The sequence below is a fragment of the Ambystoma mexicanum genome, unplaced genomic scaffold (assembly GCF_040938575.1).
Source record: "Ambystoma mexicanum isolate Mex_15411 unplaced genomic scaffold, UKY_AmexF1_1 Mex_scaf106, whole genome shotgun sequence".
NCBI lineage: Eukaryota > Metazoa > Chordata > Amphibia > Caudata > Ambystomatidae > Ambystoma > Ambystoma mexicanum.
Genome location: NW_027182332.1, coordinates 187,208 through 210,441, shown reverse-complemented (window position 1 = coordinate 210,441; position 23,234 = coordinate 187,208). Strand labels below are relative to the sequence as shown.

General features: G+C 46.9%; 63 non-coding genes across 63 annotated transcripts; all 63 read right to left on the bottom strand.

The window, feature by feature from the left end:
• Positions 1-73: 73 nt before the first annotated feature.
• On the bottom strand, positions 74-192 carry LOC138552845 (5S ribosomal RNA). Its single transcript, XR_011296523.1, has one exon. It is a non-coding gene; the product is annotated as a 5S ribosomal RNA (ribosomal RNA).
• Positions 193-299: 107 nt separating this feature from the next.
• On the bottom strand, positions 300-418 carry LOC138553404 (5S ribosomal RNA). The gene has a single exon (XR_011297065.1). It is a non-coding gene; the product is annotated as a 5S ribosomal RNA (ribosomal RNA).
• Positions 419-881: 463 nt separating this feature from the next.
• LOC138553402 (5S ribosomal RNA) lies at positions 882-1,000 on the bottom strand. Its single transcript, XR_011297063.1, has one exon. It is a non-coding gene; the product is annotated as a 5S ribosomal RNA (ribosomal RNA).
• Positions 1,001-1,106: 106 nt separating this feature from the next.
• LOC138552544 (5S ribosomal RNA) lies at positions 1,107-1,225 on the bottom strand. The gene has a single exon (XR_011296226.1). It is a non-coding gene; the product is annotated as a 5S ribosomal RNA (ribosomal RNA).
• A 106-nt stretch (positions 1,226-1,331) lies between these two features.
• On the bottom strand, positions 1,332-1,450 carry LOC138552843 (5S ribosomal RNA). Its single transcript, XR_011296521.1, has one exon. It is a non-coding gene; the product is annotated as a 5S ribosomal RNA (ribosomal RNA).
• A 107-nt stretch (positions 1,451-1,557) lies between these two features.
• Positions 1,558-1,676, bottom strand: LOC138553401 (5S ribosomal RNA). The gene has a single exon (XR_011297062.1). It is a non-coding gene; the product is annotated as a 5S ribosomal RNA (ribosomal RNA).
• A 463-nt stretch (positions 1,677-2,139) lies between these two features.
• LOC138553400 (5S ribosomal RNA) lies at positions 2,140-2,258 on the bottom strand. The gene has a single exon (XR_011297061.1). It is a non-coding gene; the product is annotated as a 5S ribosomal RNA (ribosomal RNA).
• A 106-nt stretch (positions 2,259-2,364) lies between these two features.
• LOC138552543 (5S ribosomal RNA) lies at positions 2,365-2,483 on the bottom strand. Its single transcript, XR_011296225.1, has one exon. It is a non-coding gene; the product is annotated as a 5S ribosomal RNA (ribosomal RNA).
• Positions 2,484-2,589: 106 nt separating this feature from the next.
• LOC138552842 (5S ribosomal RNA) lies at positions 2,590-2,708 on the bottom strand. Its single transcript, XR_011296520.1, has one exon. It is a non-coding gene; the product is annotated as a 5S ribosomal RNA (ribosomal RNA).
• Positions 2,709-2,815: 107 nt separating this feature from the next.
• LOC138553399 (5S ribosomal RNA) lies at positions 2,816-2,934 on the bottom strand. The gene has a single exon (XR_011297060.1). It is a non-coding gene; the product is annotated as a 5S ribosomal RNA (ribosomal RNA).
• A 463-nt stretch (positions 2,935-3,397) lies between these two features.
• Positions 3,398-3,516, bottom strand: LOC138553119 (5S ribosomal RNA). Its single transcript, XR_011296795.1, has one exon. It is a non-coding gene; the product is annotated as a 5S ribosomal RNA (ribosomal RNA).
• Positions 3,517-3,622: 106 nt separating this feature from the next.
• LOC138552841 (5S ribosomal RNA) lies at positions 3,623-3,741 on the bottom strand. Its single transcript, XR_011296519.1, has one exon. It is a non-coding gene; the product is annotated as a 5S ribosomal RNA (ribosomal RNA).
• Positions 3,742-3,848: 107 nt separating this feature from the next.
• On the bottom strand, positions 3,849-3,967 carry LOC138552644 (5S ribosomal RNA). Its single transcript, XR_011296324.1, has one exon. It is a non-coding gene; the product is annotated as a 5S ribosomal RNA (ribosomal RNA).
• A 463-nt stretch (positions 3,968-4,430) lies between these two features.
• On the bottom strand, positions 4,431-4,549 carry LOC138553398 (5S ribosomal RNA). The gene has a single exon (XR_011297059.1). It is a non-coding gene; the product is annotated as a 5S ribosomal RNA (ribosomal RNA).
• A 106-nt stretch (positions 4,550-4,655) lies between these two features.
• On the bottom strand, positions 4,656-4,774 carry LOC138553397 (5S ribosomal RNA). Its single transcript, XR_011297058.1, has one exon. It is a non-coding gene; the product is annotated as a 5S ribosomal RNA (ribosomal RNA).
• A 666-nt stretch (positions 4,775-5,440) lies between these two features.
• Positions 5,441-5,559, bottom strand: LOC138553396 (5S ribosomal RNA). The gene has a single exon (XR_011297057.1). It is a non-coding gene; the product is annotated as a 5S ribosomal RNA (ribosomal RNA).
• A 106-nt stretch (positions 5,560-5,665) lies between these two features.
• Positions 5,666-5,784, bottom strand: LOC138553395 (5S ribosomal RNA). The gene has a single exon (XR_011297056.1). It is a non-coding gene; the product is annotated as a 5S ribosomal RNA (ribosomal RNA).
• A 666-nt stretch (positions 5,785-6,450) lies between these two features.
• Positions 6,451-6,569, bottom strand: LOC138553394 (5S ribosomal RNA). The gene has a single exon (XR_011297055.1). It is a non-coding gene; the product is annotated as a 5S ribosomal RNA (ribosomal RNA).
• Positions 6,570-6,675: 106 nt separating this feature from the next.
• On the bottom strand, positions 6,676-6,794 carry LOC138551420 (5S ribosomal RNA). Its single transcript, XR_011295142.1, has one exon. It is a non-coding gene; the product is annotated as a 5S ribosomal RNA (ribosomal RNA).
• Positions 6,795-6,900: 106 nt separating this feature from the next.
• On the bottom strand, positions 6,901-7,019 carry LOC138552970 (5S ribosomal RNA). The gene has a single exon (XR_011296648.1). It is a non-coding gene; the product is annotated as a 5S ribosomal RNA (ribosomal RNA).
• Positions 7,020-7,685: 666 nt separating this feature from the next.
• On the bottom strand, positions 7,686-7,804 carry LOC138553393 (5S ribosomal RNA). Its single transcript, XR_011297054.1, has one exon. It is a non-coding gene; the product is annotated as a 5S ribosomal RNA (ribosomal RNA).
• Positions 7,805-7,910: 106 nt separating this feature from the next.
• Positions 7,911-8,029, bottom strand: LOC138553391 (5S ribosomal RNA). The gene has a single exon (XR_011297052.1). It is a non-coding gene; the product is annotated as a 5S ribosomal RNA (ribosomal RNA).
• A 106-nt stretch (positions 8,030-8,135) lies between these two features.
• LOC138552840 (5S ribosomal RNA) lies at positions 8,136-8,254 on the bottom strand. Its single transcript, XR_011296518.1, has one exon. It is a non-coding gene; the product is annotated as a 5S ribosomal RNA (ribosomal RNA).
• Positions 8,255-8,361: 107 nt separating this feature from the next.
• Positions 8,362-8,480, bottom strand: LOC138553390 (5S ribosomal RNA). The gene has a single exon (XR_011297051.1). It is a non-coding gene; the product is annotated as a 5S ribosomal RNA (ribosomal RNA).
• Positions 8,481-8,943: 463 nt separating this feature from the next.
• On the bottom strand, positions 8,944-9,062 carry LOC138553389 (5S ribosomal RNA). The gene has a single exon (XR_011297050.1). It is a non-coding gene; the product is annotated as a 5S ribosomal RNA (ribosomal RNA).
• A 106-nt stretch (positions 9,063-9,168) lies between these two features.
• Positions 9,169-9,287, bottom strand: LOC138552542 (5S ribosomal RNA). Its single transcript, XR_011296224.1, has one exon. It is a non-coding gene; the product is annotated as a 5S ribosomal RNA (ribosomal RNA).
• Positions 9,288-9,393: 106 nt separating this feature from the next.
• LOC138552839 (5S ribosomal RNA) lies at positions 9,394-9,512 on the bottom strand. Its single transcript, XR_011296517.1, has one exon. It is a non-coding gene; the product is annotated as a 5S ribosomal RNA (ribosomal RNA).
• Positions 9,513-9,619: 107 nt separating this feature from the next.
• LOC138553388 (5S ribosomal RNA) lies at positions 9,620-9,738 on the bottom strand. The gene has a single exon (XR_011297049.1). It is a non-coding gene; the product is annotated as a 5S ribosomal RNA (ribosomal RNA).
• Positions 9,739-10,201: 463 nt separating this feature from the next.
• Positions 10,202-10,320, bottom strand: LOC138553387 (5S ribosomal RNA). Its single transcript, XR_011297048.1, has one exon. It is a non-coding gene; the product is annotated as a 5S ribosomal RNA (ribosomal RNA).
• Positions 10,321-10,426: 106 nt separating this feature from the next.
• Positions 10,427-10,545, bottom strand: LOC138552540 (5S ribosomal RNA). The gene has a single exon (XR_011296222.1). It is a non-coding gene; the product is annotated as a 5S ribosomal RNA (ribosomal RNA).
• Positions 10,546-10,651: 106 nt separating this feature from the next.
• Positions 10,652-10,770, bottom strand: LOC138552838 (5S ribosomal RNA). Its single transcript, XR_011296516.1, has one exon. It is a non-coding gene; the product is annotated as a 5S ribosomal RNA (ribosomal RNA).
• Positions 10,771-10,877: 107 nt separating this feature from the next.
• On the bottom strand, positions 10,878-10,996 carry LOC138551956 (5S ribosomal RNA). Its single transcript, XR_011295656.1, has one exon. It is a non-coding gene; the product is annotated as a 5S ribosomal RNA (ribosomal RNA).
• Positions 10,997-11,459: 463 nt separating this feature from the next.
• On the bottom strand, positions 11,460-11,578 carry LOC138552757 (5S ribosomal RNA). Its single transcript, XR_011296435.1, has one exon. It is a non-coding gene; the product is annotated as a 5S ribosomal RNA (ribosomal RNA).
• A 106-nt stretch (positions 11,579-11,684) lies between these two features.
• LOC138553386 (5S ribosomal RNA) lies at positions 11,685-11,803 on the bottom strand. The gene has a single exon (XR_011297047.1). It is a non-coding gene; the product is annotated as a 5S ribosomal RNA (ribosomal RNA).
• A 666-nt stretch (positions 11,804-12,469) lies between these two features.
• LOC138552614 (5S ribosomal RNA) lies at positions 12,470-12,588 on the bottom strand. Its single transcript, XR_011296294.1, has one exon. It is a non-coding gene; the product is annotated as a 5S ribosomal RNA (ribosomal RNA).
• A 106-nt stretch (positions 12,589-12,694) lies between these two features.
• On the bottom strand, positions 12,695-12,813 carry LOC138553385 (5S ribosomal RNA). Its single transcript, XR_011297046.1, has one exon. It is a non-coding gene; the product is annotated as a 5S ribosomal RNA (ribosomal RNA).
• A 106-nt stretch (positions 12,814-12,919) lies between these two features.
• LOC138553384 (5S ribosomal RNA) lies at positions 12,920-13,038 on the bottom strand. Its single transcript, XR_011297045.1, has one exon. It is a non-coding gene; the product is annotated as a 5S ribosomal RNA (ribosomal RNA).
• Positions 13,039-13,704: 666 nt separating this feature from the next.
• LOC138552954 (5S ribosomal RNA) lies at positions 13,705-13,823 on the bottom strand. Its single transcript, XR_011296632.1, has one exon. It is a non-coding gene; the product is annotated as a 5S ribosomal RNA (ribosomal RNA).
• A 106-nt stretch (positions 13,824-13,929) lies between these two features.
• On the bottom strand, positions 13,930-14,048 carry LOC138553383 (5S ribosomal RNA). The gene has a single exon (XR_011297044.1). It is a non-coding gene; the product is annotated as a 5S ribosomal RNA (ribosomal RNA).
• Positions 14,049-14,154: 106 nt separating this feature from the next.
• LOC138552969 (5S ribosomal RNA) lies at positions 14,155-14,273 on the bottom strand. Its single transcript, XR_011296647.1, has one exon. It is a non-coding gene; the product is annotated as a 5S ribosomal RNA (ribosomal RNA).
• Positions 14,274-14,928: 655 nt separating this feature from the next.
• LOC138552947 (5S ribosomal RNA) lies at positions 14,929-15,047 on the bottom strand. The gene has a single exon (XR_011296625.1). It is a non-coding gene; the product is annotated as a 5S ribosomal RNA (ribosomal RNA).
• Positions 15,048-15,713: 666 nt separating this feature from the next.
• Positions 15,714-15,832, bottom strand: LOC138553382 (5S ribosomal RNA). The gene has a single exon (XR_011297043.1). It is a non-coding gene; the product is annotated as a 5S ribosomal RNA (ribosomal RNA).
• Positions 15,833-15,938: 106 nt separating this feature from the next.
• LOC138553380 (5S ribosomal RNA) lies at positions 15,939-16,057 on the bottom strand. The gene has a single exon (XR_011297041.1). It is a non-coding gene; the product is annotated as a 5S ribosomal RNA (ribosomal RNA).
• A 106-nt stretch (positions 16,058-16,163) lies between these two features.
• On the bottom strand, positions 16,164-16,282 carry LOC138552837 (5S ribosomal RNA). The gene has a single exon (XR_011296515.1). It is a non-coding gene; the product is annotated as a 5S ribosomal RNA (ribosomal RNA).
• Positions 16,283-16,389: 107 nt separating this feature from the next.
• Positions 16,390-16,508, bottom strand: LOC138553379 (5S ribosomal RNA). Its single transcript, XR_011297040.1, has one exon. It is a non-coding gene; the product is annotated as a 5S ribosomal RNA (ribosomal RNA).
• Positions 16,509-16,971: 463 nt separating this feature from the next.
• LOC138553378 (5S ribosomal RNA) lies at positions 16,972-17,090 on the bottom strand. Its single transcript, XR_011297039.1, has one exon. It is a non-coding gene; the product is annotated as a 5S ribosomal RNA (ribosomal RNA).
• A 106-nt stretch (positions 17,091-17,196) lies between these two features.
• On the bottom strand, positions 17,197-17,315 carry LOC138552539 (5S ribosomal RNA). Its single transcript, XR_011296221.1, has one exon. It is a non-coding gene; the product is annotated as a 5S ribosomal RNA (ribosomal RNA).
• Positions 17,316-17,421: 106 nt separating this feature from the next.
• LOC138552836 (5S ribosomal RNA) lies at positions 17,422-17,540 on the bottom strand. The gene has a single exon (XR_011296514.1). It is a non-coding gene; the product is annotated as a 5S ribosomal RNA (ribosomal RNA).
• Positions 17,541-17,647: 107 nt separating this feature from the next.
• Positions 17,648-17,766, bottom strand: LOC138553377 (5S ribosomal RNA). The gene has a single exon (XR_011297038.1). It is a non-coding gene; the product is annotated as a 5S ribosomal RNA (ribosomal RNA).
• A 463-nt stretch (positions 17,767-18,229) lies between these two features.
• On the bottom strand, positions 18,230-18,348 carry LOC138553118 (5S ribosomal RNA). Its single transcript, XR_011296794.1, has one exon. It is a non-coding gene; the product is annotated as a 5S ribosomal RNA (ribosomal RNA).
• Positions 18,349-18,454: 106 nt separating this feature from the next.
• On the bottom strand, positions 18,455-18,573 carry LOC138552835 (5S ribosomal RNA). Its single transcript, XR_011296513.1, has one exon. It is a non-coding gene; the product is annotated as a 5S ribosomal RNA (ribosomal RNA).
• Positions 18,574-18,680: 107 nt separating this feature from the next.
• LOC138552643 (5S ribosomal RNA) lies at positions 18,681-18,799 on the bottom strand. The gene has a single exon (XR_011296323.1). It is a non-coding gene; the product is annotated as a 5S ribosomal RNA (ribosomal RNA).
• A 463-nt stretch (positions 18,800-19,262) lies between these two features.
• LOC138553376 (5S ribosomal RNA) lies at positions 19,263-19,381 on the bottom strand. The gene has a single exon (XR_011297037.1). It is a non-coding gene; the product is annotated as a 5S ribosomal RNA (ribosomal RNA).
• Positions 19,382-19,487: 106 nt separating this feature from the next.
• Positions 19,488-19,606, bottom strand: LOC138553375 (5S ribosomal RNA). The gene has a single exon (XR_011297036.1). It is a non-coding gene; the product is annotated as a 5S ribosomal RNA (ribosomal RNA).
• A 655-nt stretch (positions 19,607-20,261) lies between these two features.
• Positions 20,262-20,380, bottom strand: LOC138553374 (5S ribosomal RNA). The gene has a single exon (XR_011297035.1). It is a non-coding gene; the product is annotated as a 5S ribosomal RNA (ribosomal RNA).
• Positions 20,381-20,486: 106 nt separating this feature from the next.
• Positions 20,487-20,605, bottom strand: LOC138553373 (5S ribosomal RNA). Its single transcript, XR_011297034.1, has one exon. It is a non-coding gene; the product is annotated as a 5S ribosomal RNA (ribosomal RNA).
• A 106-nt stretch (positions 20,606-20,711) lies between these two features.
• LOC138552968 (5S ribosomal RNA) lies at positions 20,712-20,830 on the bottom strand. The gene has a single exon (XR_011296646.1). It is a non-coding gene; the product is annotated as a 5S ribosomal RNA (ribosomal RNA).
• Positions 20,831-21,485: 655 nt separating this feature from the next.
• Positions 21,486-21,604, bottom strand: LOC138553372 (5S ribosomal RNA). Its single transcript, XR_011297033.1, has one exon. It is a non-coding gene; the product is annotated as a 5S ribosomal RNA (ribosomal RNA).
• Positions 21,605-21,710: 106 nt separating this feature from the next.
• LOC138552538 (5S ribosomal RNA) lies at positions 21,711-21,829 on the bottom strand. The gene has a single exon (XR_011296220.1). It is a non-coding gene; the product is annotated as a 5S ribosomal RNA (ribosomal RNA).
• Positions 21,830-21,935: 106 nt separating this feature from the next.
• On the bottom strand, positions 21,936-22,054 carry LOC138552834 (5S ribosomal RNA). Its single transcript, XR_011296512.1, has one exon. It is a non-coding gene; the product is annotated as a 5S ribosomal RNA (ribosomal RNA).
• Positions 22,055-22,161: 107 nt separating this feature from the next.
• On the bottom strand, positions 22,162-22,280 carry LOC138551838 (5S ribosomal RNA). Its single transcript, XR_011295543.1, has one exon. It is a non-coding gene; the product is annotated as a 5S ribosomal RNA (ribosomal RNA).
• Positions 22,281-22,743: 463 nt separating this feature from the next.
• Positions 22,744-22,862, bottom strand: LOC138552756 (5S ribosomal RNA). The gene has a single exon (XR_011296434.1). It is a non-coding gene; the product is annotated as a 5S ribosomal RNA (ribosomal RNA).
• A 106-nt stretch (positions 22,863-22,968) lies between these two features.
• On the bottom strand, positions 22,969-23,087 carry LOC138553371 (5S ribosomal RNA). Its single transcript, XR_011297032.1, has one exon. It is a non-coding gene; the product is annotated as a 5S ribosomal RNA (ribosomal RNA).
• Between the last annotated feature and the right edge of the window lie 147 nt (positions 23,088-23,234).

Below are 23,234 nucleotides of genomic sequence, written 5' to 3'. Positions count from 1 at the left end.
CTAGTCGGCTAGACCTTGCAGTTTTGAAAGGCAATTGAGAAATGGCTCACTTCCTGAACTTGGAGCACAAAAAAGCCTACAGCACCTGGTATTCCCATGCGGTCTCCCATCCAGGTACTAACTAGGCCCGACACTGCTTAGCTTCCGAGATCAGACGAGATCAGGCGCATTCAGTGTGGTGTGGCCGTAGGCTCTGGGCCTAGTGAGTTTTGTACTTTTAAGCATCTAGTCGGCTAGACCTTGCAGTTTTGAAAGGCAATTGAGAAATGGCTCACTTCCTGAACTTGGAGCAAAAAAAAAGCCTACAGCACCTGGTATTCCCAGGCGGTCTCCCATCCAGGTACTAACTAGGCCCGACACTGCTTAGCTTCCGAGATCAGACGAGATCGGGCGCATTCAGTGTGGTGTGGCCGTAGGCTCTAGAAATGCTAAGAATATTACTCTTATGCATTTGCATTTAGTAAGCTAAGCCATGCAGCCACTTGCAACATGATACCACGCTCATCGCTCGATCAGGCTCGATCAGGCGAGATATATAAGACTGGTGGGCCCATTCAGGACTCCTATGTCTGGTAGGATAACTTTAATCCATCCATCCTGTTTCTGTTGCAGGGAGGTGGAGAGAACAATCAACACAATAACGGCTTTCTTTCATGCCTCTTGAAGGACTCAATATTCTCTGTACTGCATTACATGTGAAAGTCGATTTATTACCCATGAACACACTACCTGTATGCTAATTATATGTAAATAGGTAGCTCCAGCCCTCATAATGCTGTCCAACATTTCCGCTATAAAACGGGATACAATTATTTTGGAAACATACCAAATTTGAAAAGTAATTGAGAAGTTGCGCAATTACTAATCATGGAGCACAAAATAGCCTACAGCACCTGGTATTCCCAGGCGGTCTCCCATCCAGGTACTAACTAGGCCCGACACTGCTTAGCTTCCGAGATCAGACGAGATCGGGCGCATTCAGTGTGGTGTGGCCGTAGGCTCTGGGCCTAGTGAGTTTTGTACTTTTAAGCATCTAGTCGGCTAGACCTTGCAGTTTTGAAAGGCAATTGAGAAATGGCTCACTTCCTGAACTTGGAGCACAAAAAAGCCTACAGCACCTGATATTCCCAGGCGGTCTCCCATCCAGGTACTAACTAGGCCCGACACTGCTTAGCTTCCGAGATCAGACGAGATCGGGCGCATTCAGTGTGGTGTGGCCGTAGGCTCTGGGCCTAGTGAGTTTTGTACTTTTAAGCATCTAGTCGGCTAGACCTTGCAGTTTTGAAAGGCAATTGAGAAATGGCTCACTTCCTGAACTTGGAGCACAAAAAAGCCTACAGCACCTGGTATTCCCATGCGGTCTCCCATCCAGGTACTAACTAGGCCCGACACTGCTTAGCTTCCGAGATCAGACGAGATCAGGCGCATTCAGTGTGGTGTGGCCGTAGGCTCTGGGCCTAGTGAGTTTTGTACTTTTAAGCATCTAGTCGGCTAGACCTTGCAGTTTTGAAAGGCAATTGAGAAATGGCTCACTTCCTGAACTTGGAGCAAAAAAAAAGCCTACAGCACCTGGTATTCCCAGGCGGTCTCCCATCCAGGTACTAACTAGGCCCGACACTGCTTAGCTTCCGAGATCAGACGAGATCGGGCGCATTCAGTGTGGTGTGGCCGTAGGCTCTAGAAATGCTAAGAATATTACTCTTATGCATTTGCATTTAGTAAGCTAAGCCATGCAGCCACTTGCAACATGATACCACGCTCATCGCTCGATCAGGCTCGATCAGGCGAGATATATAAGACTGGTGGGCCCATTCAGGACTCCTATGTCTGGTAGGATAACTTTAATCCATCCATCCTGTTTCTGTTGCAGGGAGGTGGAGAGAACAATCAACACAATAACGGCTTTCTTTCATGCCTCTTGAAGGACTCAATATTCTCTGTACTGCATTACATGTGAAAGTCGATTTATTACCCATGAACACACTACCTGTATGCTAATTATATGTAAATAGGTAGCTCCAGCCCTCATAATGCTGTCCAACATTTCCGCTATAAAACGGGATACAATTATTTTGGAAACATACCAAATTTGAAAAGTAATTGAGAAGTTGCGCAATTACTAATCATGGAGCACAAAATAGCCTACAGCACCTGGTATTCCCAGGCGGTCTCCCATCCAGGTACTAACTAGGCCCGACACTGCTTAGCTTCCGAGATCAGACGAGATCGGGCGCATTCAGTGTGGTGTGGCCGTAGGCTCTGGGCCTAGTGAGTTTTGTACTTTTAAGCATCTAGTCGGCTAGACCTTGCAGTTTTGAAAGGCAATTGAGAAATGGCTCACTTCCTGAACTTGGAGCACAAAAAAGCCTACAGCACCTGATATTCCCAGGCGGTCTCCCATCCAGGTACTAACTAGGCCCGACACTGCTTAGCTTCCGAGATCAGACGAGATCGGGCGCATTCAGTGTGGTGTGGCCGTAGGCTCTGGGCCTAGTGAGTTTTGTACTTTTAAGCATCTAGTCGGCTAGACCTTGCAGTTTTGAAAGGCAATTGAGAAATGGCTCACTTCCTGAACTTGGAGCACAAAAAAGCCTACAGCACCTGGTATTCCCATGCGGTCTCCCATCCAGGTACTAACTAGGCCCGACACTGCTTAGCTTCCGAGATCAGACGAGATCAGGCGCATTCAGTGTGGTGTGGCCGTAGGCTCTGGGCCTAGTGAGTTTTGTACTTTTAAGCATCTAGTCGGCTAGACCTTGCAGTTTTGAAAGGCAATTGAGAAATGGCTCACTTCCTGAACTCGGAGCAAAAAAAAAGCCTACAGCACCTGGTATTCCCAGGCGGTCTCCCATCCAGGTACTAACTAGGCCCGACACTGCTTAGCTTCCGAGATCAGACGAGATCGGGCGCATTCAGTGTGGTGTGGCCGTAGGCTCTAGAAATGCTAAGAATATTACTCTTATGCATTTGCATTTAGTAAGCTAAGCCATGCAGCCACTTGCAACATGATACCACGCTCATCGCTCGATCAGGCTCGATCAGGCGAGATATATAAGACTGGTGGGCCCATTCAGGACTCCTATGTCTGGTAGGATAACTTTAATCCATCCATCCTGTTTCTGTTGCAGGGAGGTGGAGAGAACAATCAACACAATAACGGCTTTCTTTCATGCCTCTTGAAGGACTCAATATTCTCTGTACTGCATTACATGTGAAAGTCGATTTATTACCCATGAACACACTACCTGTATGCTAATTATATGTAAATAGGTAGCTCCAGCCCTCATAATGTTGTCCAACATTTCCGCTATAAAACGGGATAAAATTATTTTGGAAACATACCAAATTTGAAAAGTAATTGAGAAGTTGTGCAATTACTAATCATGGAGCACAAAATAGCCTACAGCACCTGGTATTGCCAGGCGGTCTCCCATCCAGGTACTAACTAGGCCCGACACTGCTTAGCTTCCGAGATCAGACGAGATCGGGCGCATTCAGTGTGGTGTGGCCGTAGGCTCTGGGCCTAGTGAGTTTTGTACTTTTAAGCATCTAGTCGGCTAGACCTTGCAGTTTTGAAAGGCAATTGAGAAATGGCTCACTTCCTGAACTTGGAGCACAAAAAAGCCTACAGCACCTGGTATTCCCATGCGGTCTCCCATCCAGGTACTAACTAGGCCCGACACTGCTTAGCTTCCGAGATCAGACGAGATCAGGCGCATTCAGTGTGGTGTGGCCGTAGGCTCTGGGCCTAGTGAGTTTTGTACTTTTAAGCATATAGTCGGCTAGACCTTGCAGTTTTGAAAGGCAATTGAGAAATGGCTCACTTCCTGAACTTGGAGCAAAAAAAAAGCCTACAGCACCTGGTATTCCCAGGCGGTCTCCCATCCAGGTACTAACTAGGCCCGACACTGCTTAGCTTCCGAGATCAGACGAGATCAGGCGCATTCAGTGTGGTGTGGCCGTAGGCTCTAGAAATGCTAAGAATATTACTCTTATGCATTTGCATTTAGTAAGCTAAGCCATGCAGCCACTTGCAACATGATACCACGCTCATCGCTCGATCAGGCTCGATCAGGCGAGATATATAAGACTGGTGGGCCCATTCAGGACTCCTATGTCTGGTAGGATAACTTTAATCCATCCATCCTGTTTCTGTTGCAGGGAGGTGGAGAGAACAATCAACACAATAACGGCTTTCTTTCATGCCTCTTGAAGGACTCAATATTCTCTGTACTGCATTACATGTGAAAGTCGATTTATTACCCATGAACACACTACCTGTATGCTAATTATATGTAAATAGGTAGCTCCAGCCCTCATAATGTTGTCCAACATTTCCGCTATAAAACGGGATACAATTATTTTGGAAACATACCAAATTTGAAAAGTAATTGAGAAGTTGTGCAATTACTAATCATGGAGCACAAAATAGCCTACAGCACCTGGTATTCCCAGGCGGTCTCCCATCCAGGTACTAACTAGGCCCGACACTGCTTAGCTTCCGAGATCAGACGAGATCGGGCGCATTCAGTGTGGTGTGGCCGTAGGCTCTGGGCCTAGTGAGTTTTGTACTTTTAAGCATCTAGTCGGCTAGACCTTGCAGTTTTGAAAGGCAATTGAGAAATGGCTCACTTCCTGAACTTGGAGCACAAAAAAGCCTACAGCACCTGGTATTCCCAGGCGGTCTCCCATCCAGGTACTAACTAGGCCCGACACTGCTTAGCTTCCGAGATCAGACGAGATCGGGCGCATTCAGTGTGGTGTGGCCGTAGGCTCTGGTCCTAGTGAGTTTTGTACTTTTAAGCATCTAGTCGGCTAGACCTTGCAGTTTTGAAAGGCAATTGAGAAATGGCTCACTTCCTGAACTTGGAGCACAAAAAAGCCTACAGCACCTGGTATTCCCAGGCGGTCTCCCATCCAGGTACTAACTAGGCCCGACACTGCTTAGTGTGGTGTGGCCGTAGGCTCTAGAAATGCTAAGAATATTACTCTTATGCATTTGCATTTAGTAAGCTAAGCCATGCAGCCACTTGCAACATGATACCACGCTCATCGCTCGATCAGCGCTCGATCAGGCTCGATCAGGCGAGATATATAAGACTGGTGGGCCCATTCAGGACTCCTATGTCTGGTAGGATAACTTTAATCCATCCATCCTGTTTCTGTTGCAGGGAGGTGGAGAGAACAATCAACACAATAACGGCTTTCTTTCATGCCTCTTGAAGGACTCAATATTCTCTGTACTGCATTACATGTGAAAGTCGATTTATTACCCATGAACACACTACCTGTATGCTAATTATATGTAAATAGGTAGCTCCAGCCCTCATAATGTTGTCCAACATTTCCGCTATAAAACGGGATACAATTATTTTGGAAACATACCAAATTTGAAAAGTAATTGAGAAGTTGTGCAATTACTAATCATGGAGCACAAAATAGCCTACAGCACCTGGTATTCCCAGGCGGTCTCCCATCCAGGTACTAACTAGGCCCGACACTGCTTAGCTTCCGAGATCAGACGAGATCGGGCGCATTCAGTGTGGTGTGGCCGTAGGCTCTGGGCCTAGTGAGTTTTGTACTTTTAAGCATCTAGTCGGCTAGACCTTGCAGTTTTGAAAGGCAATTGAGAAATGGCTCACTTCCTGAACTTGGAGCACAAAAAAGCCTACAGCACCTGGTATTCCCAGGCGGTCTCCCATCCAGGTACTAACTAGGCCCGACACTGCTTAGCTTCCGAGATCAGACGAGATCGGGCGCATTCAGTGTGGTGTGGCCGTAGGCTCTGGTCCTAGTGAGTTTTGTACTTTTAAGCATCTAGTCGGCTAGACCTTGCAGTTTTGAAAGGCAATTGAGAAATGGCTCACTTCCTGAACTTGGAGCACAAAAAAGCCTACAGCACCTGGTATTCCCAGGCGGTCTCCCATCCAGGTACTAACTAGGCCCGACACTGCTTAGTGTGGTGTGGCCGTAGGCTCTAGAAATGCTAAGAATATTACTCTTATGCATTTGCATTTAGTAAGCTAAGCCATGCAGCCACTTGCAACATGATACCACGCTCATCGCTCGATCAGCGCTCGATCAGGCTCGATCAGGCGAGATATATAAGACTGGTGGGCCCATTCAGAACTCCTATGTCTGGTAGGATAACTTTAATCCATCCATCCTGTTTCTGTTGCAGGGAGGTGGAGAGAACAATCAACACAATAACGGCTTTCTTTCATGCCTCTTGAAGGACTCAATATTCTCTGTACTGCATTACATGTGAAAGTCGATTTATTACCCATGAACACACTACCTGTATGCTAATTATATGTAAATAGGTAGCTCCAGCCCTCATAATGCTGTCCAACATTTCCGCTATAAAACGGGATACAATTATTTTGGAAACATACCAAATTTGAAAAGTAATTGAGAAGTTGCGCAATTACTAATCATGGAGCACAAAATAGCCTACAGCACCTGGTATTCCCAGGCGGTCTCCCATCCAGGTACTAACTAGGCCCGACACTGCTTAGCTTCCGAGATCAGACGAGATCGGGCGCATTCAGTGTGGTGTGGCCGTAGGCTCTGGGCCTAGTGAGTTTTGTACTTTTAAGCATCTAGTCGGCTAGACCTTGCAGTTTTGAAAGGCAATTGAGAAATGGCTCACTTCCTGAACTTGGAGCACAAAAAAGCCTACAGCACCTGGTATTCCCAGGAGGTCTCCCATCCAGGTACTAACTAGGCCCGACACTGCTTAGCTTCCGAGATCAGACGAGATCGGGCGCATTCAGTGTGGTGTGGCCGTAGGCTCTGGGCCTAGTGAGTTTTGTACTTTTAAGCATCTAGTCGGCTAGACCTTGCAGTTTTGAAAGGCAATTGAGAAATGGCTCACTTCCTGAACTTGGAGCACAAAAAAGCCTACAGCACCTGGTATTCCCAGGCGGTCTCCCATCCAGGTACTAACTAGGCCCGACACTGCTTAGCTTCCAAGATCAGACGAGATCGGGCGCATTCAGTGTGGTGTGGCCGTAGGCTCTGGTCCTAGTGAGTTTTGTACTTTTAAGCATCTAGTCGGCTAGACCTTGCAGTTTTGAAAGGCAATTGAGAAATGGCTCACTTCCTGAACTTGGAGCACAAAAAAGCCTACAGCACCTGGTATTCCCAGGCGGTCTCCCATCCAGGTACTAACTAGGCCCGACACTGCTTAGTGTGGTGTGGCCGTAGGCTCTAGAAATGCTAAGAATATTACTCTTATGCATTTGCATTTAGTAAGCTAAGCCATGCAGCCACTTGCAACATGATACCACGCTCATCGCTCGATCAGCGCTCGATCAGGCTCGATCAGGCGAGATATATAAGACTGGTGGGCCCATTCAGGACTCCTATGTCTGGTAGGATAACTTTAATCCATCCATCCTGTTTCTGTTGCAGGGAGGTGGAGAGAACAATCAACACAATAACGGCTTTCTTTCATGCCTCTTGAAGGACTCAATATTCTCTGTACTGCATTACATGTGAAAGTCGATTTATTACCCATGAACACACTACCTGTATGCTAATTATATGTAAATAGGTAGCTCCAGCCCTCATAATGCTGTCCAACATTTCCGCTATAAAACGGGATACAATTATTTTGGAAACATACCAAATTTGAAAAGTAATTGAGAAGTTGCGCAATTACTAATCATGGAGCACAAAATAGCCTACAGCACCTGGTATTCCCAGGCGGTCTCCCATCCAGGTACTAACTAGGCCCGACACTGCTTAGCTTCCGAGATCAGACGAGATCGGGCGCATTCAGTGTGGTGTGGCCGTAGGCTCTGGGCCTAGTGAGTTTTGTACTTTTAAGCATCTAGTCGGCTAGACCTTGCAGTTTTGAAAGGCAATTGAGAAATGGCTCACTTCCTGAACTTGGAGCACAAAAAAGCCTACAGCACCTGGTATTCCCAGGCGGTCTCCCATCCAGGTACTAACTAGGCCCGACACTGCTTAGCTTCCGAGATCAGACGAGATCGGGCGCATTCAGTGTGGTGTGGCCGTAGGCTCTGGGCCTAGTGAGTTTTGTACTTTTAAGCATCTAGTCGGCTAGACCTTGCAGTTTTGAAAGGCAATTGAGAAATGGCTCACTTCCTGAACTTGGAGCACAAAAAAGCCTACAGCACCTGGTATTCCCATGCGGTCTCCCATCCAGGTACTAACTAGGCCCGACACTGCTTAGCTTCCGAGATCAGACGAGATCAGGCGCATTCAGTGTGGTGTGGCCGTAGGCTCTGGGCCTAGTGAGTTTTGTACTTTTAAGCATCTAGTCGGCTAGACCTTGCAGTTTTGAAAGGCAATTGAGAAATGGCTCACTTCCTGAACTTGGAGCAAAAAAAAAGCCTACAGCACCTGGTATTCCCAGGCGGTCTCCCATCCAGGTACTAACTAGGCCCGACACTGCTTAGCTTCCGAGATCAGACGAGATCGGGCGCATTCAGTGTGGTGTGGCCGTAGGCTCTAGAAATGCTAAGAATATTACTCTTATGCATTTGCATTTAGTAAGCTAAGCCATGCAGCCACTTGCAACATGATACCACGCTCATCGCTCGATCAGGCTCGATCAGGCGAGATATATAAGACTGGTGGGCCCATTCAGGACTCCTATGTCTGGTAGGATAACTTTAATCCATCCATCCTGTTTCTGTTGCAGGGAGGTGGAGAGAACAATCAACACAATAACGGCTTTCTTTCATGCCTCTTGAAGGACTCAATATTCTCTGTACTGCATTACATGTGAAAGTCGATTTATTACCCATGAACACACTACCTGTATGCTAATTATATGTAAATAGGTAGCTCCAGCCCTCATAATGCTGTCCAACATTTCCGCTATAAAACGGGATACAATTATTTTGGAAACATACCAAATTTGAAAAGTAATTGAGAAGTTGCGCAATTACTAATCATGGAGCACAAAATAGCCTACAGCACCTGGTATTCCCAGGCGGTCTCCCATCCAGGTACTAACTAGGCCCGACACTGCTTAGCTTCCGAGATCAGACGAGATCGGGCGCATTCAGTGTGGTGTGGCCGTAGGCTCTGGGCCTAGTGAGTTTTGTACTTTTAAGCATCTAGTCGGCTAGACCTTGCAGTTTTGAAAGGCAATTGAGAAATGGCTCACTTCCTGAACTTGGAGCACAAAAAAGCCTACAGCACCTGATATTCCCAGGCGGTCTCCCATCCAGGTACTAACTAGGCCCGACACTGCTTAGCTTCCGAGATCAGACGAGATCGGGCGCATTCAGTGTGGTGTGGCCGTAGGCTCTGGGCCTAGTGAGTTTTGTACTTTTAAGCATCTAGTCGGCTAGACCTTGCAGTTTTGAAAGGCAATTGAGAAATGGCTCACTTCCTGAACTTGGAGCACAAAAAAGCCTACAGCACCTGGTATTCCCATGCGGTCTCCCATCCAGGTACTAACTAGGCCCGACACTGCTTAGCTTCCGAGATCAGACGAGATCAGGCGCATTCAGTGTGGTGTGGCCGTAGGCTCTGGGCCTAGTGAGTTTTGTACTTTTAAGCATCTAGTCGGCTAGACCTTGCAGTTTTGAAAGGCAATTGAGAAATGGCTCACTTCCTGAACTTGGAGCAAAAAAAAAGCCTACAGCACCTGGTATTCCCAGGCGGTCTCCCATCCAGGTACTAACTAGGCCCGACACTGCTTAGCTTCCGAGATCAGACGAGATCGGGCGCATTCAGTGTGGTGTGGCCGTAGGCTCTAGAAATGCTAAGAATATTACTCTTATGCATTTGCATTTAGTAAGCTAAGCCATGCAGCCACTTGCAACATGATACCACGCTCATCGCTCGATCAGGCTCGATCAGGCGAGATATATAAGACTGGTGGGCCCATTCAGGACTCCTATGTCTGGTAGGATAACTTTAATCCATCCATCCTGTTTCTGTTGCAGGGAGGTGGAGAGAACAATCAACACAATAACGGCTTTCTTTCATGCCTCTTGAAGGACTCAATATTCTCTGTACTGCATTACATGTGAAAGTCGATTTATTACCCATGAACACACTACCTGTATGCTAATTATATGTAAATAGGTAGCTCCAGCCCTCATAATGCTGTCCAACATTTCCGCTATAAAACGGGATACAATTATTTTGGAAACATACCAAATTTGAAAAGTAATTGAGAAGTTGCGCAATTACTAATCATGGAGCACAAAATAGCCTACAGCACCTGGTATTCCCAGGCGGTCTCCCATCCAGGTACTAACTAGGCCCGACACTGCTTAGCTTCCGAGATCAGACGAGATCGGGCGCATTCAGTGTGGTGTGGCCGTAGGCTCTGGGCCTAGTGAGTTTTGTACTTTTAAGCATCTAGTCGGCTAGACCTTGCAGTTTTGAAAGGCAATTGAGAAATGGCTCACTTCCTGAACTTGGAGCACAAAAAAGCCTACAGCACCTGATATTCCCAGGCGGTCTCCCATCCAGGTACTAACTAGGCCCGACACTGCTTAGCTTCCGAGATCAGACGAGATCGGGCGCATTCAGTGTGGTGTGGCCGTAGGCTCTGGGCCTAGTGAGTTTTGTACTTTTAAGCATCTAGTCGGCTAGACCTTGCAGTTTTGAAAGGCAATTGAGAAATGGCTCACTTCCTGAACTTGGAGCACAAAAAAGCCTACAGCACCTGGTATTCCCATGCGGTCTCCCATCCAGGTACTAACTAGGCCCGACACTGCTTAGCTTCCGAGATCAGACGAGATCAGGCGCATTCAGTGTGGTGTGGCCGTAGGCTCTGGGCCTAGTGAGTTTTGTACTTTTAAGCATCTAGTCGGCTAGACCTTGCAGTTTTGAAAGGCAATTGAGAAATGGCTCACTTCCTGAACTTGGAGCAAAAAAAAAGCCTACAGCACCTGGTATTCCCAGGCGGTCTCCCATCCAGGTACTAACTAGGCCCAACACTGCTTAGCTTCCGAGATCAGACGAGATCGGGCGCATTCAGTGTGGTGTGGCCGTAGGCTCTAGAAATGCTAAGAATATTACTCTTATGCATTTGCATTTAGTAAGCTAAGCCATGCAGCCACTTGCAACATGATACCACGCTCATCGCTCGATCAGGCTCGATCAGGCGAGATATATAAGACTGGTGGGCCCATTCAGGACTCCTATGTCTGGTAGGATAACTTTAATCCATCCATCCTGTTTCTGTTGCAGGGAGGTGGAGAGAACAATCAACACAATAACGGCTTTCTTTCATGCCTCTTGAAGGACTCAATATTCTCTGTACTGCATTACATGTGAAAGTCGATTTATTACCCATGAACACACTACCTGTATGCTAATTATATGTAAATAGGTAGCTCCAGCCCTCATAATGTTGTCCAACATTTCCGCTATAAAACGGGATACAATTATTTTGGAAACATACCAAATTTGAAAAGTAATTGAGAAGTTGTGCAATTACTAATCATGGAGCACAAAATAGCCTACAGCACCTGGTATTCCCAGGCGGTCTCCCATCCAGGTACTAACTAGGCCCGACACTGCTTAGCTTCCGAGATCAGACGAGATCGGGCGCATTCAGTGTGGTGTGGCCGTAGGTTCTGGGCCTAGTGAGTTTTGTACTTTTAAGCATCTAGTCGGCTAGACCTTGCAGTTTTGAAAGGCAATTGAGAAATGGCTCACTTCCTGAACTTGGAGCACAAAAAAGCCTACAGCACCTGGTATTCCCAGGCGGTCTCCCATCCAGGTACTAACTAGGCCCGACACTGCTTAGCTTCCGAGATCAGACGAGATCGGGCGCATTCAGTGTGGTGTGGCCGTAGGCTCTGGTCCTAGTGAGTTTTGTACTTTTAAGCATCTAGTCGGCTAGACCTTGCAGTTTTGAAAGGCAATTGAGAAATGGCTCACTTCCTGAACTTGGAGCACAAAAAAGCCTACAGCACCTGGTATTCCCAGGCGGTCTCCCATCCAGGTACTAACTAGGCCCGACACTGCTTAGTGTGGTGTGGCCGTAGGCTCTAGAAATGCTAAGAATATTACTCTTATGCATTTGCATTTAGTAAGCTAAGCCATGCAGCCACTTGCAACATGATACCACGCTCATCGCTCGATCAGCGCTCGATCAGGCTCGATCAGGCGAGATATATAAGACTGGTGGGCCCATTCAGGACTCCTATGTCTGGTAGGATAACTTTAATCCATCCATCCTGTTTCTGTTGCAGGGAGGTGGAGAGAACAATCAACACAATAACGGCTTTCTTTCATGCCTCTTGAAGGACTCAATATTCTCTGTACTGCATTACATGTGAAAGTCGATTTATTACCCATGAACACACTACCTGTATGCTAATTATATGTAAATAGGTAGCTCCAGCCCTCATAATGCTGTCCAACATTTCCGCTATAAAACGGGATACAATTATTTTGGAAACATACCAAATTTGAAAAGTAATTGAGAAGTTGCGCAATTACTAATCATGGAGCACAAAATAGCCTACAGCACCTGGTATTCCCAGGCGGTCTCCCATCCAGGTACTAACTAGGCCCGACACTGCTTAGCTTCCGAGATCATACGAGATCGGGCGCATTCAGTGTGGTGTGGCCGTAGGCTCTGGGCCTAGTGAGTTTTGTACTTTTAAGCATCTAGTCGGCTAGACCTTGCAGTTTTGAAAGGCAATTGAGAAATGGCTCACTTCCTGAACTTGGAGCACAAAAAAGCCTACAGCACCTGGTATTCCCAGGCGGTCTCCCATCCAGGTACTAACTAGGCCCGACACTGCTTAGCTTCCGAGATCAGACGAGATCGGGCGCATTCAGTGTGGTGTGGCCGTAGGCTCTGGGCCTAGTGAGTTTTGTACTTTTAAGCATCTAGTCGGCTAGACCTTGCAGTTTTGAAAGGCAATTGAGAAATGGCTCACTTCCTGAACTTGGAGCACAAAAAAGCCTACAGCACCTGGTATTCCCAGGCGGTCTCCCATCCAGGTACTAACTAGGCCCGACACTGCTTAGCTTCCGAGATCAGACGAGATCGGGCGCATTCAGTGTGGTGTGGCCGTAGGCTCTGGTCCTAGTGAGTTTTGTACTTTTAAGCATCTAGTCGGCTAGACCTTGCAGTTTTGAAAGGCAATTGAGAAATGGCTCACTTCCTGAACTTGGAGCACAAAAAAGCCTACAGCACCTGGTATTCCCAGGCGGTCTCCCATCCAGGTACTAACTAGGCCCGACACTGCTTAGTGTGGTGTGGCCGTAGGCTCTAGAAATGCTAAGAATATTACTCTTATGCATTTGCATTTAGTAAGCTAAGCCATGCAGCCACTTGCAACATGATACCACGCTCATCGCTCGATCAGCGCTCGATCAGGCTCGATCAGGCGAGATATATAAGACTGGTGGGCCCATTCAGAACTCCTATGTCTGGTAGGATAACTTTAATCCATCCATCCTGTTTCTGTTGCAGGGAGGTGGAGAGAACAATCAACACAATAACGGCTTTCTTTCATGCCTCTTGAAGGACTCAATATTCTCTGTACTGCATTACATGTGAAAGTCGATTTATTACCCATGAACACACTACCTGTATGCTAATTATATGTAAATAGGTAGCTCCAGCCCTCATAATGCTGTCCAACATTTCCGCTATAAAACGGGATACAATTATTTTGGAAACATACCAAATTTGAAAAGTAATTGAGAAGTTGCGCAATTACTAATCATGGAGCACAAAATAGCCTACAGCACCTGGTATTCCCAGGCGGTCTCCCATCCAGGTACTAACTAGGCCCGACACTGCTTAGCTTCCGAGATCAGACGAGATCGGGCGCATTCAGTGTGGTGTGGCCGTATGCTCTGGGCCTAGTGAGTTTTGTACTTTTAAGCATCTAGTCGGCTAGACCTTGCAGTTTTGAAAGGCAATTGAGAAATGGCTCACTTCCTGAACTTGGAGCACAAAAAAGCCTACAGCACCTGGTATTCCCAGGCGGTCTCCCATCCAGGTACTAACTAGGCCCGACACTGCTTAGCTTCCGAGATCAGACGAGATCGGGCGCATTCAGTGTGGTGTGGCCGTAGGCTCTGGGCCTAGTGAGTTTTGTACTTTTAAGCATCTAGTCGGCTAGACCTTGCAGTTTTGAAAGGCAATTGAGAAATGGCTCACTTCCTGAACTTGGAGCACAAAAAAGCCTACAGCACCTGGTATTCCCAGGCGGTCTCCCATCCAGGTACTAACTAGGCCCGACACTGCTTAGCTTCCAAGATCAGACGAGATCGGGCGCATTCAGTGTGGTGTGGCCGTAGGCTCTGGTCCTAGTGAGTTTTGTACTTTTAAGCATCTAGTCGGCTAGACCTTGCAGTTTTGAAAGGCAATTGAGAAATGGCTCACTTCCTGAACTTGGAGCACAAAAAAGCCTACAGCACCTGGTATTCCCAGGCGGTCTCCCATCCAGGTACTAACTAGGCCCGACACTGCTTAGTGTGGTGTGGCCGTAGGCTCTAGAAATGCTAAGAATATTACTCTTATGCATTTGCATTTAGTAAGCTAAGCCATGCAGCCACTTGCAACATGATACCACGCTCATCGCTCGATCAGGCTCGATCAGGCGAGATATATAAGACTGGTGGGCCCATTCAGGACTCCTATGTCTGGTAGGATAACTTTAATCCATCCATCCTGTTTCTGTTGCAGGGAGGTGGAGAGAACAATCAACACAATAACGGCTTTCTTTCATGCCTCTTGAAGGACTCAATATTCTCTGTACTGCATTACATGTGAAAGTCGATTTATTACCCATGAACACACTACCTGTATGCTAATTATATGTAAATAGGTAGCTCCAGCCCTCATAATGTTGTCCAACATTTCCGCTATAAAACGGGATAAAATTATTTTGGAAACATACCAAATTTGAAAAGTAATTGAGAAGTTGTGCAATTACTAATCATGGAGCACAAAATAGCCTACAGCACCTGGTATTCCCAGGCGGTCTCCCATCCAGGTACTAACTAGGCCCGACACTGCTTAGCTTCCGAGATCAGACGAGATCGGGCGCATTCAGTGTGGTGTGGCAGTAGGCTTTGGGCCTAGTGAGTTTTGTACTTTTAAGCATCTAGTCGGCTAGACCTTGCAGTTTTGAAAGGCAATTGAGAAATGGCTCACTTCCTGAACTTGGAGCACAAAAAAGCCTACAGCACCTGGTATTCCCAGGCGGTCTCCCATCCAGGTACTAACTAGGCCCGACACTGCTTAGTGTGGTGTGGCCGTAGGCTCTAGAAATGCTAAGAATATTACTCTTATGCATTTGCATTTAGTAAGCTAAGCCATGCAGCCACTTGCAACATGATACCACGCTCATCGCTCGATCAGCGCTCGATCAGGCTCGATCAGGCGAGATATATAAGACTGGTGGGCCCATTCAGGACTCCTATGTCTGGTAGGATAACTTTAATCCATCCATCCTGTTTCTGTTGCAGGGAGGTGGAGAGAACAATCAACACAATAACGGCTTTCTTTCATGCCTCTTGAAGGACTCAATATTCTCTGTACTGCATTACATGTGAAAGTCGATTTATTACCCATGAACACACTACCTGTATGCTAATTATATGTAAATAGGTAGCTCCAGCCCTCATAATGCTGTCCAACATTTCCGCTATAAAACGGGATACAATTATTTTGGAAACATACCAAATTTGAAAAGTAATTGAGAAGTTGCGCAATTACTAATCATGGAGCACAAAATAGCCTACAGCACCTGGTATTCCCAGGCGGTCTCCCATCCAGGTACTAACTAGGCCCGACACTGCTTAGCTTCCGAGATCAGACGAGATCGGGCGCATTCAGTGTGGTGTGGCCGTAGGCTCTGGGCCTAGTGAGTTTTGTACTTTTAAGCATCTAGTCGGCTAGACCTTGCAGTTTTGAAAGGCAATTGAGAAATGGCTCACTTCCTGAACTTGGAGCACAAAAAAGCCTACAGCACCTGGTATTCCCAGGCGGTCTCCCATCCAGGTACTAACTAGGCCCGACACTGCTTAGCTTCCGAGATCAGACGAGATCGGGCGCATTCAGTGTGGTGTGGCCGTAGGCTCTGGGCCTAGTGAGTTTTGTACTTTTAAGCATCTAGTCGGCTAGACCTTGCAGTTTTGAAAGGCAATTGAGAAATGGCTCACTTCCTGAACTTGGAGCACAAAAAAGCCTACAGCACCTGGTATTCCCATGCGGTCTCCCATCCAGGTACTAACTAGGCCCGACACTGCTTAGCTTCCGAGATCAGACGAGATCAGGCGCATTCAGTGTGGTGTGGCCGTAGGCTCTGGGCCTAGTGAGTTTTGTACTTTTAAGCATCTAGTCGGCTAGACCTTGCAGTTTTGAAAGGCAATTGAGAAATGGCTCACTTCCTGAACTTGGAGCAAAAAAAAAGCCTACAGCACCTGGTATTCCCAGGCGGTCTCCCATCCAGGTACTAACTAGGCCCGACACTGCTTAGCTTCCGAGATCAGACGAGATCGGGCGCATTCAGTGTGGTGTGGCCGTAGGCTCTAGAAATGCTAAGAATATTACTCTTATGCATTTGCATTTAGTAAGCTAAGCCATGCAGCCACTTGCAACATGATACCACGCTCATCGCTCGATCAGGCTCGATCAGGCGAGATATATAAGACTGGTGGGCCCATTCAGGACTCCTATGTCTGGTAGGATAACTTTAATCCATCCATCCTGTTTCTGTTGCAGGGAGGTGGAGAGAACAATCAACACAATAACGGCTTTCTTTCATGCCTCTTGAAGGACTCAATATTCTCTGTACTGCATTACATGTGAAAGTCGATTTATTACCCATGAACACACTACCTGTATGCTAATTATATGTAAATAGGTAGCTCCAGCCCTCATAATGCTGTCCAACATTTCCGCTATAAAACGGGATACAATTATTTTGGAAACATACCAAATTTGAAAAGTAATTGAGAAGTTGCGCAATTACTAATCATGGAGCACAAAATAGCCTACAGCACCTGGTATTCCCAGGCGGTCTCCCATCCAGGTACTAACTAGGCCCGACACTGCTTAGCTTCCGAGATCAGACGAGATCGGGCGCATTCAGTGTGGTGTGGCCGTAGGCTCTGGGCCTAGTGAGTTTTGTACTTTTAAGCATCTAGTCGGCTAGACCTTGCAGTTTTGAAAGGCAATTGAGAAATGGCTCACTTCCTGAACTTGGAGCACAAAAAAGCCTACAGCACCTGATATTCCCAGGCGGTCTCCCATCCAGGTACTAACTAGGCCCGACACTGCTTAGCTTCCGAGATCAGACGAGATCGGGCGCATTCAGTGTGGTGTGGCCGTAGGCTCTGGGCCTAGTGAGTTTTGTACTTTTAAGCATCTAGTCGGCTAGACCTTGCAGTTTTGAAAGGCAATTGAGAAATGGCTCACTTCCTGAACTTGGAGCACAAAAAAGCCTACAGCACCTGGTATTCCCATGCGGTCTCCCATCCAGGTACTAACTAGGCCCGACACTGCTTAGCTTCCGAGATCAGACGAGATCAGGCGCATTCAGTGTGGTGTGGCCGTAGGCTCTGGGCCTAGTGAGTTTTGTACTTTTAAGCATCTAGTCGGCTAGACCTTGCAGTTTTGAAAGGCAATTGAGAAATGGCTCACTTCCTGAACTTGGAGCAAAAAAAAAGCCTACAGCACCTGGTATTCCCAGGCGGTCTCCCATCCAGGTACTAACTAGGCCCGACACTGCTTAGCTTCCGAGATCAGACGAGATCGGGCGCATTCAGTGTGGTGTGGCCGTAGGCTCTAGAAATGCTAAGAATATTACTCTTATGCATTTGCATTTAGTAAGCTAAGCCATGCAGCCACTTGCAACATGATACCACGCTCATCGCTCGATCAGGCTCGATCAGGCGAGATATATAAGACTGGTGGGCCCATTCAGGACTCCTATGTCTGGTAGGATAACTTTAATCCATCCATCCTGTTTCTGTTGCAGGGAGGTGGAGAGAACAATCAACACAATAACGGCTTTCTTTCATGCCTCTTGAAGGACTCAATATTCTCTGTACTGCATTACATGTGAAAGTCGATTTATTACCCATGAACACACTACCTGTATGCTAATTATATGTAAATAGGTAGCTCCAGCCCTCATAATGTTGTCCAACATTTCCGCTATAAAACGGGATAAAATTATTTTGGAAACATACCAAATTTGAAAAGTAATTGAGAAGTTGTGCAATTACTAATCATGGAGCACAAAATAGCCTACAGCACCTGGTATTGCCAGGCGGTCTCCCATCCAGGTACTAACTAGGCCCGACACTGCTTAGCTTCCGAGATCAGACGAGATCGGGCGCATTCAGTGTGGTGTGGCCGTAGGCTCTGGGCCTAGTGAGTTTTGTACTTTTAAGCATCTAGTCGGCTAGACCTTGCAGTTTTGAAAGGCAATTGAGAAATGGCTCACTTCCTGAACTTGGAGCACAAAAAAGCCTACAGCACCTGGTATTCCCATGCGGTCTCCCATCCAGGTACTAACTAGGCCCGACACTGCTTAGCTTCCGAGATCAGACGAGATCAGGCGCATTCAGTGTGGTGTGGCCGTAGGCTCTGGGCCTAGTGAGTTTTGTACTTTTAAGCATATAGTCGGCTAGACCTTGCAGTTTTGAAAGGCAATTGAGAAATGGCTCACTTCCTGAACTTGGAGCAAAAAAAAAGCCTACAGCACCTGGTATTCCCAGGCGGTCTCCCATCCAGGTACTAACTAGGCCCGACACTGCTTAGCTTCCGAGATCAGACGAGATCAGGCGCATTCAGTGTGGTGTGGCCGTAGGCTCTAGAAATGCTAAGAATATTACTCTTATGCATTTGCATTTAGTAAGCTAAGCCATGCAGCCACTTGCAACATGATACCACGCTCATCGCTCGATCAGGCTCGATCAGGCGAGATATATAAGACTGGTGGGCCCATTCAGGACTCCTATGTCTGGTAGGATAACTTTAATCCATCCATCCTGTTTCTGTTGCAGGGAGGTGGAGAGAACAATCAACACAATAACGGCTTTCTTTCATGCCTCTTGAAGGACTCAATATTCTCTGTACTGCATTACATGTGAAAGTCGATTTATTACCCATGAACACACTACCTGTATGCTAATTATATGTAAATAGGTAGCTCCAGCCCTCATAATGTTGTCCAACATTTCCGCTATAAAACGGGATACAATTATTTTGGAAACATACCAAATTTGAAAAGTAATTGAGAAGTTGTGCAATTACTAATCATGGAGCACAAAATAGCCTACAGCACCTGGTATTCCCAGGCGGTCTCCCATCCAGGTACTAACTAGGCCCGACACTGCTTAGCTTCCGAGATCAGACGAGATCGGGCGCATTCAGTGTGGTGTGGCCGTAGGCTCTGGGCCTAGTGAGTTTTGTACTTTTAAGCATCTAGTCGGCTAGACCTTGCAGTTTTGAAAGGCAATTGAGAAATGGCTCACTTCCTGAACTTGGAGCACAAAAAAGCCTACAGCACCTGGTATTCCCAGGCGGTCTCCCATCCAGGTACTAACTAGGCCCGACACTGCTTAGCTTCCGAGATCAGACGAGATCGGGCGCATTCAGTGTGGTGTGGCCGTAGGCTCTGGTCCTAGTGAGTTTTGTACTTTTAAGCATCTAGTCGGCTAGACCTTGCAGTTTTGAAAGGCAATTGAGAAATGGCTCACTTCCTGAACTTGGAGCACAAAAAAGCCTACAGCACCTGGTATTCCCAGGCGGTCTCCCATCCAGGTACTAACTAGGCCCGACACTGCTTAGTGTGGTGTGGCCGTAGGCTCTAGAAATGCTAAGAATATTACTCTTATGCATTTGCATTTAGTAAGCTAAGCCATGCAGCCACTTGCAACATGATACCACGCTCATCGCTCGATCAGGCTCGATCAGGCGAGATATATAAGACTGGTGGGCCCATTCAGAACTCCTATGTCTGGTAGGATAACTTTAATCCATCCATCCTGTTTCTGTTGCAGGGAGGTGGAGAGAACAATCAACACAATAACGGCTTTCTTTCATGCCTCTTGAAGGACTCAATATTCTCTGTACTGCATTACATGTGAAAGTCGATTTATTACCCATGAACACACTACCTGTATGCTAATTATATGTAAATAGGTAGCTCCAGCCCTCATAATGCTGTCCAACATTTCCGCTATAAAACGGGATACAATTATTTTGGAAACATACCAAATTTGAAAAGTAATTGAGAAGTTGCGCAATTACTAATCATGGAGCACAAAATAGCCTACAGCACCTGGTATTCCCAGGCGGTCTCCCATCCAGGTACTAACTAGGCCCGACACTGCTTAGCTTCCGAGATCAGACGAGATCGGGCGCATTCAGTGTGGTGTGGCCGTAGGCTCTGGGCCTAGTGAGTTTTGTACTTTTAAGCATCTAGTCGGCTAGACCTTGCAGTTTTGAAAGGCAATTGAGAAATGGCTCACTTCCTGAACTTGGAGCACAAAAAAGCCTACAGCACCTGGTATTCCCAGGCGGTCTCCCATCCAGGTACTAACTAGGCCCGACACTGCTTAGCTTCCGAGATCAGACGAGATCGGGCGCATTCAGTGTGGTGTGGCCGTAGGCTCTGGGCCTAGTGAGTTTTGTACTTTTAAGCATCTAGTCGGCTAGACCTTGCAGTTTTGAAAGGCAATTGAGAAATGGCTCACTTCCTGAACTTGGAGCACAAAAAAGCCTACAGCACCTGGTATTCCCAGGCGGTCTCCCATCCAGGTACTAACTAGGCCCGACACTGCTTAGCTTCCAAGATCAGACGAGATCGGGCGCATTCAGTGTGGTGTGGCCGTAGGCTCTGGTCCTAGTGAGTTTTGTACTTTTAAGCATCTAGTCGGCTAGACCTTGCAGTTTTGAAAGGCAATTGAGAAATGGCTCACTTCCTGAACTTGGAGCACAAAAAAGCCTACAGCACCTGGTATTCCCAGGCGGTCTCCCATCCAGGTACTAACTAGGCCCGACACTGCTTAGTGTGGTGTGGCCGTAGGCTCTAGAAATGCTAAGAATATTACTCTTATGCATTTGCATTTAGTAAGCTAAGCCATGCAGCCACTTGCAACATGATACCACGCTCATCGCTCGATCAGGCTCGATCAGGCGAGATATATAAGACTGGTGGGCCCATTCAGGACTCCTATGTCTGGTAGGATAACTTTAATCCATCCATCCTGTTTCTGTTGCAGGGAGGTGGAGAGAACAATCAACACAATAACGGCTTTCTTTCATGCCTCTTGAAGGACTCAATATTCTCTGTACTGCATTACATGTGAAAGTCGATTTATTACCCATGAACACACTACCTGTATGCTAATTATATGTAAATAGGTAGCTCCAGCCCTCATAATGCTGTCCAACATTTCCGCTATAAAACGGGATACAATTATTTTGGAAACATACCAAATTTGAAAAGTAATTGAGAAGTTGCGCAATTACTAATCATGGAGCACAAAATAGCCTACAGCACCTGGTATTCCCAGGCGGTCTCCCATCCAGGTACTAACTAGGCCCGACACTGCTTAGCTTCCGAGATCAGACGAGATCGGGCGCATTCAGTGTGGTGTGGCCGTAGGCTCTGGGCCTAGTGAGTTTTGTACTTTTAAGCATCTAGTCGGCTAGACCTTGCAGTTTTGAAAGGCAATTGAGAAATGGCTCACTTCCTGAACTTGGAGCACAAAAAAGCCTACAGCACCTGATATTCCCAGGCGGTCTCCCATCCAGGTACTAACTAGGCCCGACACTGCTTAGCTTCCGAGATCAGACGAGATCGGGCGCATTCAGTGTGGTGTGGCCGTAGGCTCTGGGCCTAGTGAGTTTTGTACTTTTAAGCATCTAGTCGGCTAGACCTTGCAGTTTTGAAAGGCAATTGAGAAATGGCTCACTTCCTGAACTTGGAGCACAAAAAAGCCTACAGCACCTGGTATTCCCATGCGGTCTCCCATCCAGGTACTAACTAGGCCCGACACTGCTTAGCTTCCGAGATCAGACGAGATCAGGCGCATTCAGTGTGGTGTGGCCGTAGGCTCTGGGCCTAGTGAGTTTTGTACTTTTAAGCATCTAGTCGGCTAGACCTTGCAGTTTTGAAAGGCAATTGAGAAATGGCTCACTTCCTGAACTTGGAGCAAAAAAAAAGCCTACAGCACCTGGTATTCCCAGGCGGTCTCCCATCCAGGTACTAACTAGGCCCAACACTGCTTAGCTTCCGAGATCAGACGAGATCGGGCGCATTCAGTGTGGTGTGGCCGTAGGCTCTAGAAATGCTAAGAATATTACTCTTATGCATTTGCATTTAGTAAGCTAAGCCATGCAGCCACTTGCAACATGATACCACGCTCATCGCTCGATCAGGCTCGATCAGGCGAGATATATAAGACTGGTGGGCCCATTCAGGACTCCTATGTCTGGTAGGATAACTTTAATCCATCCATCCTGTTTCTGTTGCAGGGAGGTGGAGAGAACAATCAACACAATAACGGCTTTCTTTCATGCCTCTTGAAGGACTCAATATTCTCTGTACTGCATTACATGTGAAAGTCGATTTATTACCCATGAACACACTACCTGTATGCTAATTATATGTAAATAGGTAGCTCCAGCCCTCATAATGTTGTCCAACATTTCCGCTATAAAACGGGATACAATTATTTTGGAAACATACCAAATTTGAAAAGTAATTGAGAAGTTGTGCAATTACTAATCATGGAGCACAAAATAGCCTACAGCACCTGGTATTCCCAGGCGGTCTCCCATCCAGGTACTAACTAGGCCCGACACTGCTTAGCTTCCGAGATCAGACGAGATCGGGCGCATTCAGTGTGGTGTGGCCGTAGGTTCTGGGCCTAGTGAGTTTTGTACTTTTAAGCATCTAGTCGGCTAGACCTTGCAGTTTTGAAAGGCAATTGAGAAATGGCTCACTTCCTGAACTTGGAGCACAAAAAAGCCTACAGCACCTGGTATTCCCAGGCGGTCTCCCATCCAGGTACTAACTAGGCCCGACACTGCTTAGCTTCCGAGATCAGACGAGATCGGGCGCATTCAGTGTGGTGTGGCCGTAGGCTCTGGTCCTAGTGAGTTTTGTACTTTTAAGCATCTAGTCGGCTAGACCTTGCAGTTTTGAAAGGCAATTGAGAAATGGCTCACTTCCTGAACTTGGAGCACAAAAAAGCCTACAGCACCTGGTATTCCCAGGCGGTCTCCCATCCAG